General features: G+C 46.0%; 1 pseudogene; it reads left to right on the top strand.

Moving 5' to 3' along the window:
* Positions 1–12,157: 12,157 nt before the first annotated feature.
* On the top strand, positions 12,158–12,263 carry LOC141178060 (U2 spliceosomal RNA; annotated as a pseudogene).
* The last annotated feature ends 360 nt before the right edge of the window (positions 12,264–12,623 follow it).

The following is a 12,623-nucleotide window of genomic DNA, read 5'->3' as shown; positions in this document are numbered from 1 at the left end:
AGACCCTTCAGGTATCAGGATTTTTTTTTCAATGCTGACAACTTACTTTTTATAGTAGGTACATGTGTGGCTCACAGGTAAAAACTGCAGTAAAAAAAATTGGAAATTTGCTGCCACCATTTTGGAATATCACAGCAAAAAAAAAATATAGTACTGGCTGATTTACAATTCCTATTGGCTGTCACCTAGTATATGAGCGTCCGCAGCAGTATCCTCCGGTGGGCCCCCATGCAGGGATAGGACAACGAGTATATTGACTTTGTAATACACATTGCAAAAATATATGAGAATTATAAGTAGAAGAGTTGGGTAGCATAAACACTTTTACAGGCTCGGACTGGCCAACAGGAGAAATGGAGAATCCTCCGGTGGGCCCCCATGAAGGGATGGCTCTCCACTCCAGTCCCCTATTAAAGTGCACCTGTCAGCAGGAGTGTGCTCAGTAAACCACATACACTGTCAGGAGGGCGACATTACACAGAGTAAAATGATACCTTAGTTGATGAAATTCGTCCTGTGGTTCTTGTGTAATCTTTACTTTCAGTTTGGAAATAATGATACGCTTATGCTCCGGGGCGGCGTGTGGGGGCACTCTATCTGGTGCTCTGCTTACATATTCATCTGTATGCTCTTATGACAGCTCACTGATCGTCCACTGACCTGCCTCCTATTTTACCTAGCCCCGCACTACTAGATGCATTATGTAAAAGAGGAGGCAGGTCAGTGAAGGCACAATGAGCTGTCATAAGAGCATACAGATGAATATGTAAGCAGAGCACCAGATAGAGCGCCCCCCACAGGCCGCCCCGGAGCACGAGCGTATCATTATCTCCAAACTGAAAGTAAAGGTTACACAAGAACCACAGGACGGATTTAATCAACTAAGTTATCATTTTAATCAGTGTAGTGGCACCCACCTAACAATGTATGTGTTTTACTGAGCTCAATCCTGCTGACAGGTGCGCTTTAAATGTATAAGTGGTTAAATCTGAATTTTTGGGGTGACAGATGCCCTTTAAGCTCCCTTTAGTGGCCACTGAGGATACACAGCATGGCAGCTTTTATTTCATGTCTATGCTGAGGATATGGAGCTTTGTATGGAGTTTTTGATTTATTTATATCAAAATAGGTGGATGTTCAGGGGGTTTATATTAGAGACATCTGCAGTATTCATGTCACTTTATAGAACGTTCTTCTTTGTCCAGAACATTCAGACGGTGCAGCCGTGGCTTTCTGGTAGTAACACGGTTCAGATCATCGAGGCCAAACTCCCTGATTACATCTTTGATTCTGCCGCGCTGAAGCTGAAGGAGGCCGTCAGCCACAATCTACACCAGCCATTCAGGCATTTCCAAACCTACGGTAAGCGGGACGTGAATCATTAAAAGGATGATACATACGGTAAGCTGGACGTGAATCATTAAAGGGATGGTACATATGGTAAGCTGGACGTGAATCATTAAAGGGATGGTACATACGGTAAGCTTGACGTGAGTCATTAAAGGGATGGTACATACTGTAAGCTGGACGTGAATCATTATAGGGATGGTACATACAGTAAGCAGGACGTGAGTCTTTAAAGGGATGGTACATACGGTAAGCTGGCTGCGAATCATTAAAGGCATGGTACATACGGTAAGCTGGACATGAGTCATTACAGGGATGGTACATATGGTAAGCTGGCCGCGAATAATTAAAAGAATGGTACATACAGTAAGCTGGACGTGAATCGTAAGTATTAAAGCGATGGAACATATGGGAAGCTGGACGTGAATCTAGTATTAAAGGGATGGAACAATCACAATCAGAAATCTCCTGCCGGCGCTTGCAGCGTGATCTTCCTGTGGACGCTTTGATCCTGATACCTTTCCAAAAGCCATTGAACTCAGTGTTAGGGGTTCCCAGAGGTGTGATCCTCATCTATCAGACATTATCATGTAGAAATACTATATATCATTGGTCTAACAAGCACTGCAAAGAGGATCTGTCTCTAGATTTCACCATATAAATGTAGATTATCAAATTGATTTCTTAGACCTGATGAAGCCAGAGAACTCGCTTTCAAAAATCCATGTCCGATCAGCTGTATAATCCTCTTTGAAAGTTTTCTCCGCCCGATATTAAGATGAGTCTAGATACAACTATAAATTCTGTGTTATATTATTTGATAGTTGAAAGCTTCAGCTGGCTGGTGGATGGTTCAGCCGCGGAGAAAGTAGAAACTGTGTGCAAAGCAGTCATCAAAGCAAAAGGTGGCTACTTTGAAGAACCTAGAATATAAGACATATTTTCAGTTGTTTCACACTTTTTTGTTAAGTATATAATTCCACATGTGGTAATTCATAGTTTTGATGCCTTCAATGTGAATGTACAATTTTCATAGTCATGAAAATACAGAAAAATCTTTAAATGAGAAGGTGTGTCCAAACTTTTGGTCTGTACTGTATGTGTGATCATAATGTGTTTTTTTTTTTTACATATTGGACCTTCTTGCATATTATCTCGAACCGTCATTAAATTGACTCATCCCTGCACAGCAACACTGGCTTTGATGTTTCTAGTAAAAATCGACTGCTTATGCGCCGTTCATCATATGCAAGTTATCTAGGACTAGTCCAGCGGGACGTCACTTCCCACAAACAAATCCGACCTCAGATGCTGTGATCACACCCAAATCATGGCATCTTAGTCTCACCTGGCGAGGTGGATCTTCTAAGCCTCGGGTCTGGGTGGGCACACGGACCCCGGGTGTTGGTGTGGCAAGCAGGAAGGCACATGAGCAGCAAGGAATTGGCACTCAGGAATCTTGGGAGCTGCAGGATGGATGTAGCGTAACCCAGTAGGAATGGAAGAAAGTTAACGCAGAAGGTGGAGCACACCAAACAAAAGTCTAAAAACTCAATCCTAAGACCCAGGTGTGTGTCCTAATGGTCCATAAATAGCATTTAGGAGATTATGTCACTGAGCTACACAGGACAACCTGTAAAACCTGACGTGGAGCACAACACGGGGCAGCAGACCGAAGTGAAGGAAGCAGAGCTCGGATACCCAAGACAGGTGTATAATACTTAATTTCACATGCCCAATTTGCATATGACGGCCGGCACATAAAAAGTTTAGTCTTTTAAGGTAGAAACATTTTTGCCAGATATATACCGTGGATGTCAATGCAGGAATTTGGCATGCCTGAAGGACCTGACAGGTTCACTTTACGGGGACCCCCTTTGGTTCGTTTGAAGGGTCCCTTGACAATAAGCTGATCACAGCTGTAGTCGGGTGGACACAGCAACGAGGACTAAGTTGCAGGAATCATTTTCTTACCATTCCCATTAGAATTAATACTGTCCTAAGTCCTACAGAGCGAGGGGTGCAACGTGTCCGATAATAATTGAGGGTCGAATCAGAAATCTCCAGGGTAAACGAGACTGATTTATATTTGTATTCCAGTTTATAGAACAATTTCACACCCTGGCCAGAGATATCATGGGACGGCCCACCCGCGCTTACTTCACCATGGTACACCTCGACTACGATGACTTAAAGCAAGGCCTGGCTGACAAAGCAAAAAGCTTTGCAAATATATTACTAGATAGACTGGTGACAAATCACAGATTGGAGAATGAAGAGTGAGTAAAATCCTGGATTCAAGGAGGTTTCACAATAGAAAAAAATAATCTGTAATGGGCCTCTACCTGCCATGTGCCATTCAGGGGTCCTTGGGGCCAAGGTCAAGTGCTACTTCTGCTATGATTTCATACAGTGAGTTATAGATGCTGATGCTACAGTAAAAGTTAAGAATCTCACATTACTTTACTTATGATACCATAAAATATCATCACATTCCAGTATATAATATACAGGTGCATCTCACTAAATTAGAATATCATCAAAAAGTAAATTTATTTCAGTTCTTCAATACAAAAATTTAAATTCATATATTATATAGAGTCATTACAAACAGAGTGATCTATTTCACGTGATTATTTCTGTTAATGTTGATGATTATGGCTTACAGCCAATGAAAACACAAAAGTCATTATCTCAGTAAATTAGAATAATTAACAAATACACCTGCAAAGGCTTCCTAAGCTTTTAAAAAGTTCCCTTAGTCTGTTTCAGTAGGCTCCACAATTATTGGGAAGACTGGTGACTTGACAGATGTCCAGAAGGCAGTCATTGACACACTCCACAAGGTCTCAGAGTCTGGAGGAAGAGTGGAGAGGCCACAATCCAAGCTGCTGGAGGTCTAGTGTGAAGTTTCCACCATCAGTGATGGTTTGGGGAGCCATGTCATCTGCTGGTGTAGGTCCACTGTGTTTTATCAAGACCAAAGTCAGCGCAGCCGTCTACCAGGAAATTTTAGAGCACTTCATGCTTCCCTCTGCTTTTTGGAGATGGAAATGTCATTCTCCAGCAGGACTTGGCCCCTGTCCACACTGCCAAAAGTACCAATACCTGGTTTACACACAACAGTATCACTGTGCTTGATTGGCCAGTAAACTCGCCTGACCTTAACCCCATAGAGAATCTATTATAGAGAATCTATGGGGTATTGTCAAGAGGAAGATGAGAGACACCAGACCTAACAATGCAGACGAGCTGAAGGCTTCTATCAAAGCCACCTGGGCTTCCATAACACCTCAGCAGTGTCACAGGCTGATCGCCTCCATGCCACATTGCCGCATTGATGCAGTAATTGATGCAAAAGGAGCCCCGACCAAGTATTGAGTGCATTTAATGAACATACATTTCAGTAGGATAACATTTCAGATTTTAAAAACATTTTAAATCTGTTGCTATAAAGTATTCTAATTTACTGAGATAATAACTTTTGTGTTTTCATTGGCTGTAAGCCATAATCATCAACATTAACAGAAATAAACACTTGAAATAGATCCCTCTGTTTGTAATGACTCTATATGATATAGGAGTTTCACTTTTTGTATTGAAGAACTAAAATAAATTAACTTTTTGATGATATTCTAATTTAGTGAGATGCCCCTGTGTGTAATAATCTTTGCTTCGCTTAGGATCTGCATGGAATTTGAGAAAATCAAGGAACAAGCGTTAAAGGCTCCTGAAACTACTGAAGATGTAATAGAGGAGTTTGCGTTTGTGGAGCAGGCGAAGAATAAAAGCCTGGTAGAGCTAAAGTCCCGAATTGCTGTACGTACAGTACGTCCCTGGGTATAATTAGTGTAAAACATAATATATAGGATTATTCCGATATTTCTTGTGTCCTGGTTAATATGTATTTTTCCATATATAGGTCATGTCATACTAGCTATACTTACCAGTCCCCCTCCAGGTTTCAGTGATGAGATCCCCAACATGATCATGTGATTGCTGCAGCCTATCAGTGACTACGGTGGTAACCTGCTCCAGCCAGTGATTGGCTACAGAAATCACATGTCCACATAGAGCAGGAAGAACACAAACCGATGGAGGGAACTGGAGTTGTGGAGCATCAGTATAATTTTATAACCTAAGTTTTTGGAAAAAATATAATTGGTGCAACCCCTGTGATTGTAGATGCTAGATACATTAATACAGAGTGAGTTTCATTTGTTTCATTTTAGGAGTGTCAGCGGAGGATGAGTTATCTTCTAGATGTTCATTTATTTGTACCTGAAGATATCATCCTGAACTCAACAGTGTTACTGTGGCCAAAAAATATCAACCCAGTGTTTGATGAAAATGGGGTCTCGGGTGCCAGCCCCAATGAAGCAGCAGCCCCCTGCAGTGTCCAGGTAATTAAACGGGGCGCTCTGGGAGCGTTTTTTGATAACTGTTCCTTTCTAAAAGCTGATTGAAAACGGCAAGTATAAAGGAGAGGGCGAGCTGCTGGGGAAAAGAGAGAAGCTTATGCTGGAACTGGAGAAACTTTTGCGTCGGATGGAAGAATTTGCAGAGTGCTCTGAGCTGGATATGATGCAGCAGGTATGATAGTCACAGGCTGTGTTATAGTTTTCCCTCTTCTTATTTTCATTACTTTAAGACTCTTTTCATATTTGTACAGATTCTTTTTACCCAAAACGCATCATGGTTGTCGTGAACGATAATTTTTTTGTGCAACACAAAAGATCATTTCACCCGACGATCAAGTGTTTGGCCATTCGTCGGTGATTGGCAGCCTATTTATACTGCACAATTATCCTTAAACGAGCGTTCCTGGGAAGTAGTTATAAAATGCTCCCCAACTCTGGTTTGGAGTTGCATTAGGCTTTTTTTGTGTTGTTTCTTTTGGGGGGGTTCTATCCCTTTTTAAAGGCAAGAATCAAAAATATTGAGACTACAGCCAATAGTGTAACCTGAAGCTTCAATGCAAAATCTCCATTAGGGCCCCCAACTATTGCAGGTCTTTAATAGTAGTGATCTTCTCATATGAGTCAAAGAGACCTTTTGAGCCCCCCTTAGCTCCAGATGTGACTGCAACCCCTGCACGCACTGTAGTTACGCCCTTGACTGCAGCATTATTTTTTCTATACAAAAAAAACTATGAAAAAAACATAAACCCGACTGACCACCATTATCAGCCAGAACAGTCTTTATAGAGGCAGTCCCTAGTGCTTAACCTGAAGTGCAGTCAAACAAAGGCAGGTCAGAGGCAGTCATCACACCTGAGCACTGGCGTATGAAAGCATCCACTAGGCCTGAAATGTGTTGCGTCCAATAGGCCTGAAACGCGTTGCGTCCAATAGGCCTGAAACGCATTGCGTCCAATAGGCCTGAAACGCGTTGCGTCCAATAGGCCTGAAAGGCCTGAAAGTTACACCTCTGACATCAGCTGTCTATAAAGTGGAGCATATAGGAGTCTGTATTCTGCAAACGAGAAGTAAAGTTCACCGGTGAGAAGTCAGTCTCATACTGTAACTTGTGAATGTCTAACTCATTTTCTTTAATGGAGGCAGTCCGGTTAACCCTTTACTTATCTGTGTATTGTGCCTGGTTTCAGTAAGTGACAGATGTGAGGACTGTACAGAAGCGAATAGCAGACGCAGAGGAGGCGGTGGCTTATATTAACAAAGAAGAAGCACTGTATAAATGGGACCTTACAACATACCCTCAGCTGGATTCTTCAAAAGTCAACATTGAACCTTACCAGAAACTTTTTGCACTGATTTACAAATGGCAAAAAACTGAAAAAAAGTATATGCACCCCATTGGGGAATTCTGAGTTAACTCTTGGCATGCCGTTATTTATTAACACCATACGTGATCTGAAGTGGAGAGTAAATGGTACATTTAAACAAGCTGATAATCATTCCCAATTATCAGCCCGTGTAAATGTGCCTGTAATCACCCGATGAACAAGCAAAACACTAATTCGTTGGGAACTAATCATTTATGGCAGCAAAAAATCATCTTTAACTACAGCACTTCGCCCCTTGTAATGTTATAGGGACAAAGTATATCTAATAACCAATCGTTCTGTCCCCATCACTGTTCTTCGGTCCTGGAAATAACCAAGCGCCAAAAGTCTTGCATATATTACAAGGGGATTATGTGTTATTAAAGGGCTGTCCGGCCTTGGGGCACAAGTCTGCAGTCACTCCATGTGACTGCAGACATGTGAATCCTCACAGCATGTGTACTGTGCGCGTAATAAGGATTCTCCAGCATCGGGAGCACAGGCGTGTGACAGCAAGTATGTGATTTGCATATATACGGTCACATCCCAACTAGACATATCCGGCCTTGCTCAATGCAAGCACATTGAGTGGAGCCAGACACGTCTAGTCGGAATGTGGTCAGAAGTATGCAAATCACATACTTGTGGTCACATAACAGCCCGTTCCCGGCACCGGAAAATCCTCGCAGTGCGTGCAATGTGAGGATTTACAAGTCTGCAGTTACATAGACTGTAGACTTGTACCCCAAAGCCAGACAATCCCTTCTGCAAAATAGGAGATAAATGTATGATCGGTAGGGGTGCTCTAATACTGAGGACAGAGGTTCCAAAGTCTGCTGTGTGAATGGAGTGATCGTGCGCATGCATAGCCAGCACTCCATTCATGTCTATGGGAGCAGTCATGCGCATGCGTAACCATCACTCCCACAGATGCACACATGCTTCATTCACAAAGCTGTATCTAGGACCACCGCTTTCAAAACTGCTGGGGGCTGCAGCAGTCGGACTCCCAGTGATCAGACATTTATCAACAACCTTGTGGATAGGTGATTAAACATTATTTATGGGACAACCATAGCCATAGATGTAGAAGAGAAAAAAAGCAGAATAAACAGTAATAGATGAGCTAAAAACATGAAATTTATCAAAATATGTCTTGAAAAATCTCACGCTTCCAGGTGGATCGACGGCACTTTCCTTGACCTGAACGGAGAAAGCATGGAAGCCGAGGTGGACGAATTCTTCCGAGAGGTCTACAAGATGATGAAACTATTTCAGCAGAAGCAGAAGAAGTTAGAAGAGGAGAAGAAAAAGGCGGCTCAACACCGGACACTGTCTGAAGATAAGGATTCGGTGGACGAGGAAAAGAAGGAAAGCCGCATAGTTCTCATGTGTTCTGCCATCACAGAGCAAATCAAGGCTTTTAAGGTAGATGCATCAAATAATGGATATATCAGTAATCTGGGCCAGGTTTGCTGGAGCACGCTGTTACCTCCCAATCCCAGCCAACTTCAGCACAGTGGTTATTATCGAGACAGCAGCGGTGGTCAGTCTCCTAGGCAACGATCTGTAAACAAAAGAAAAGTGTTAATATCTCAAGAACGGCTGCAAATGTCAAGAAGCAGTAAATTGCAAAAGTGCAGGTTTTTACAATATCTATGAAGATGGGAATAACCCTTTAATTCATTTTTGGAGCCGTAATCCCGGGACACTGATTATGATTGACTCCTTTTCAGGAAAATATCCCTCTGGTGAGCATCCTTTGCAACCTATGCCCCTCCCATATATCCATCCTGGCCTCCATGTGTCCAGCCTGCCCCCCTTCATATATCCATTCTGTCCCATATATCTATATATATCTATATCATATATATATAAATATATATATATATATATCTAACAGTTTTGATTTATATATATCCATCCTAGCCCCCCCATATTTGCATCCCACCCCACCCCATATATCTATCCAGGTCCCCACGTGTCCAGCTTGCCCCCCTTCACCTCCATGCGTTCATCCAGGTCCCCACGTGTCCAACTTGCCCCCCTTCACCTCCATGCGTCCATCCAGGTCCCTACGTGTCCAGCCTGCCCCCCCTTTAGCCCCATGCATCCATCCAGGTCCCCACGTGTCCATCCTGCCCCCCTTCAGCCCCATGCGTCCATCCAGGTCCCCACGTGTCCAGCCTGCCCCCCTTCAGCCCCATACATCCATCCAGGTCCCCACGTGTCCAGCCTGCCCCCCCTTCAGCCCCATGCGTCCATCCAGGTCCCCATGTGTCCAGCCTGCCCCCCCTTCAGCCCCATGCGTCCATCCAAGTCCCCACGTGTCCAGCCTGCCCCCCCTTTAGCCCCATGCGTCCATCCAGGTCCCCACGTGTCCAGCCTGCCCCCCCTTCAGCCCCATGCATCCATCCAGGTCCCCACTTGTCCAGCCTGCCCCCCCTTCAGCCCCATGCGTCCATCCATGTCCCCACGTGTCCAGCCTGACCTCCCTTCAGCCCCATGCGTCCATCCTTGTCCCCACGTGTCCAGCCTGCCCCCCCTTCAGCCCCATGCGTCCATCCAGGTACCCACGTGTCCATCCTGCCCCCCCTTCAGCCCCATGCGTCCATCCAGGTCCCCACGTGTCCAGCCTGCCCCCCCTTCAGCCCCATGCGTCCATCCAGGTCCCCATGTGTCCAGCCTGCCCCCCTTCAGCTCCATGCGACGATCCATGTCTCCACGTGTCCAGCCTGCCCCCCCTTCAGCCCCATGGGTCCATCCATGTCCCCACGTGTCCAGGTCTGCCCCCCCTTCAGCTCCATGCGTCCATCCATGTCACCACGTGCCCAGCCTGCCCCCCCTTCAGCCCCATGTGTCCATGCAGGTCTCCACGTGTCCAGCCTGCCCCCCCTTCAGCCCCATGCGTCCATCCATGTCTCCACGTGTCCAGCCTGCCCCCCCTTCAGCCCCATGCGTCCATCCATGTCCCCACGAGTCCAGCCTGCTCCCTTCAGCCCCATGCGTCCATCCATGTCCCACGTGTCCAGCCTGCCCCCCCTTCAGCCCCATGTGTCCATCCATGTCACCATGTGTCCAGCCTGCCCCCCTTCAGCCCCATGCGTCCATCCATGTCCCCACGAGTCCAGCCTGCTCCCTTCAGCCCCATACGTCCATCCATGTCTCCACGTGTCCAGCCTGCCCCCCCTTCAGCCCCATGCGTCCATCCATGTCCCACGTGTCCAGCCTGCCCCCCCTTCAGCCCCATGTGTCCATCCATGTCACCATGTGTCCAGCCTGCCCCCCCTTCAGCCCCATGCGTCCATCCATGTCCCCACGAGTCCAGCCTGCACCCTTCAGCCCCATACGTCCATCCATGTCTCCACGTGTCCAGCCTGCCCCCCCTTCAGCCCCATGCGTCCATCCATGTCCCCACGTGTTCAGCCTGCCCCCCCTTCAGCCCCATGCGTCCATCCATGTCCCCACATGTCCATCCTGCCCCCCCTTCAGCCCCATGCGTCCATCCATGTCCCCAATTGTCCAGCCTGCCCTCCCTTCAGCCCCATGCATCTATCCAGGTTCCCACGTGTCCAGCCTGCCCCCCTTCAGCCCCATGCATCCATCCATGTCCCCACGTGTCCAGCTTGCCCCCCCTTCAGCCCCATGCGTCCATCCATGTCTCCACGTGTCCAGCCTGCCCCCCCTTCAGCCCCATGCGTCCATCCATGTCCCCACGAGTCCAGCCTGCTCCCTTCAGCCCCATGCGTCCATCCATGTCCCCACGTGTCCAGCCTGCCCCCCCTTCAGCTCCAAGTGTCCATCCATGTCCCCACGTGTCCAACTTGCCCCCCCTTCAGCCCCATGCGTCCATCCATGTCCCCACATGTCCAGCCTGCCCCCCCTTCAGCCCCATGCGTCCATCCATGCATCCTGGGTAGGTGTTTATGCCCCTGCATCCATCCATCCTGGGTAGGTGTAAATGCCCCTACATCCATCCATCCTGGGTAGGTGTAAATGCCCCTCCAGCCATCCATCCTGGGTAGATGTATATGCTTTTACATTCATCCATCCATCCTCGGTAGGTGTATATGCCCCTCTATCCATACATCCATCCATCCTGGGTAGGTGTATATGCCCCGCCATCCATCCATCCATCCTGGATAGGTGTATATGCCCCTCCATCCATCCAATCTATCTATCTATCTATCTATCTTTCTATCCCTTCCTTTCTGATATAAGCTGCAATAATGCATTTGTCCTTTGCTACACCTTTGCACATACACCATATACCTAATCAGTGGCCTTGTTATCAGCTGCTACTCTTTTAATTCAACTGTCCCATCAGTTGGGTGTTGCTAAGTACCACGCATTTAAAAAAAATGTGGGGGCCGTTACGATTTCTTTAGTGAAATGCTGGCTCCCTCTGGTGGAGCACTGACTTCTTTAATTTTCTATCTGTGGATGAAAAAAAGATAAAAAAAGTTTGGTCTGAGATGTTGTTTTAAAGTGCTAGCTATGTCTGTCAATCAGAGCATCCTATTGGTTTTCACCCAGGCAGATAGATTGCTTGCAATAGATGTAATGAGTGAATGGAACAATGGAATAATGCAAGAGAATGGGACAATGGAACAATGGAATAATGGAAGAATGGAAGAATGGAACATCATTGCACGTGTCATAATGGGCTCCTAGCCTTTATCTGGCTGTGCTTCTGCAGTCAGCTACAGTCTGCAGGGAGCCTGCAGACTAGGAAGAAGGTGGACCGCCGCTTGTTTGTTCACTAATTAGTTATCCTCTCCCCATCCCCTTGTCTGCAGGTACATGGGACATTGGGGGGGAGGGGAGCATGTTTGAAAATAGGCAGACTCATGCAGATTAAAAATGCACGCTTGGGCTGCAGCTGCAACAAGCAGTAAAGTTGTGGGTTTTAAGATGACTATTGATGAACAACATGTCCTCCTAAGGGAAGTCTTTGTCCCTATCCCTACAATGGGTGCCTTCTTGAAGACAGGGTGCAGTCATAGGCCAAAACCAATTCAGGTTATCGCTTCTCGGCCTTTTGGCTAACATCAAGTGTAGTATATGTTCTCATTTAGTATATGTGCTTTGCTTTAACCAATATATTGTATTGCAATGTTATCTATCTATCTATCTTCCCACCTGCTTGTTTTCCCTCTATCCACACCCTCCTCTTCTTTGATTGACAGCTCTGGCTTCATAGAACCAGAGAAGGAAGGAGACAGAGGTAAAACAAACAGGTGGGAAGGTGTATATAAAGGACTGGCCCACGCCGTGATTCACGGAGCGCTTGTACTTGGTTTCAACAGTCATTCTGTGCTGACAGTCCCTTTAAAATCAGTGTTTCCCAAACTCCAGTCCTCACGGCCCCCCACAGGTCATGTCTTCAGGATTTCCATAGTATTGCACAGGTGAGAGAATTCCGGATTCCTTGATGATACTTTCATCACATGTGTAATACTGAGGAAATCCTGAAAACCTGACCTGTTGG

Source organism: Phyllobates terribilis, unplaced genomic scaffold, assembly GCF_046119375.1.
Source record: "Phyllobates terribilis strain yellow unplaced genomic scaffold, ASM4611937v1 Scaffold_27__1_contigs__length_16484149, whole genome shotgun sequence".
In the NCBI taxonomy this organism is placed as follows: Eukaryota; Metazoa; Chordata; class Amphibia; order Anura; family Dendrobatidae; genus Phyllobates; species Phyllobates terribilis.
Note: the sequence above shows the minus strand (reverse complement) of the source record. Positions and strands in the feature narration are given on the sequence as shown.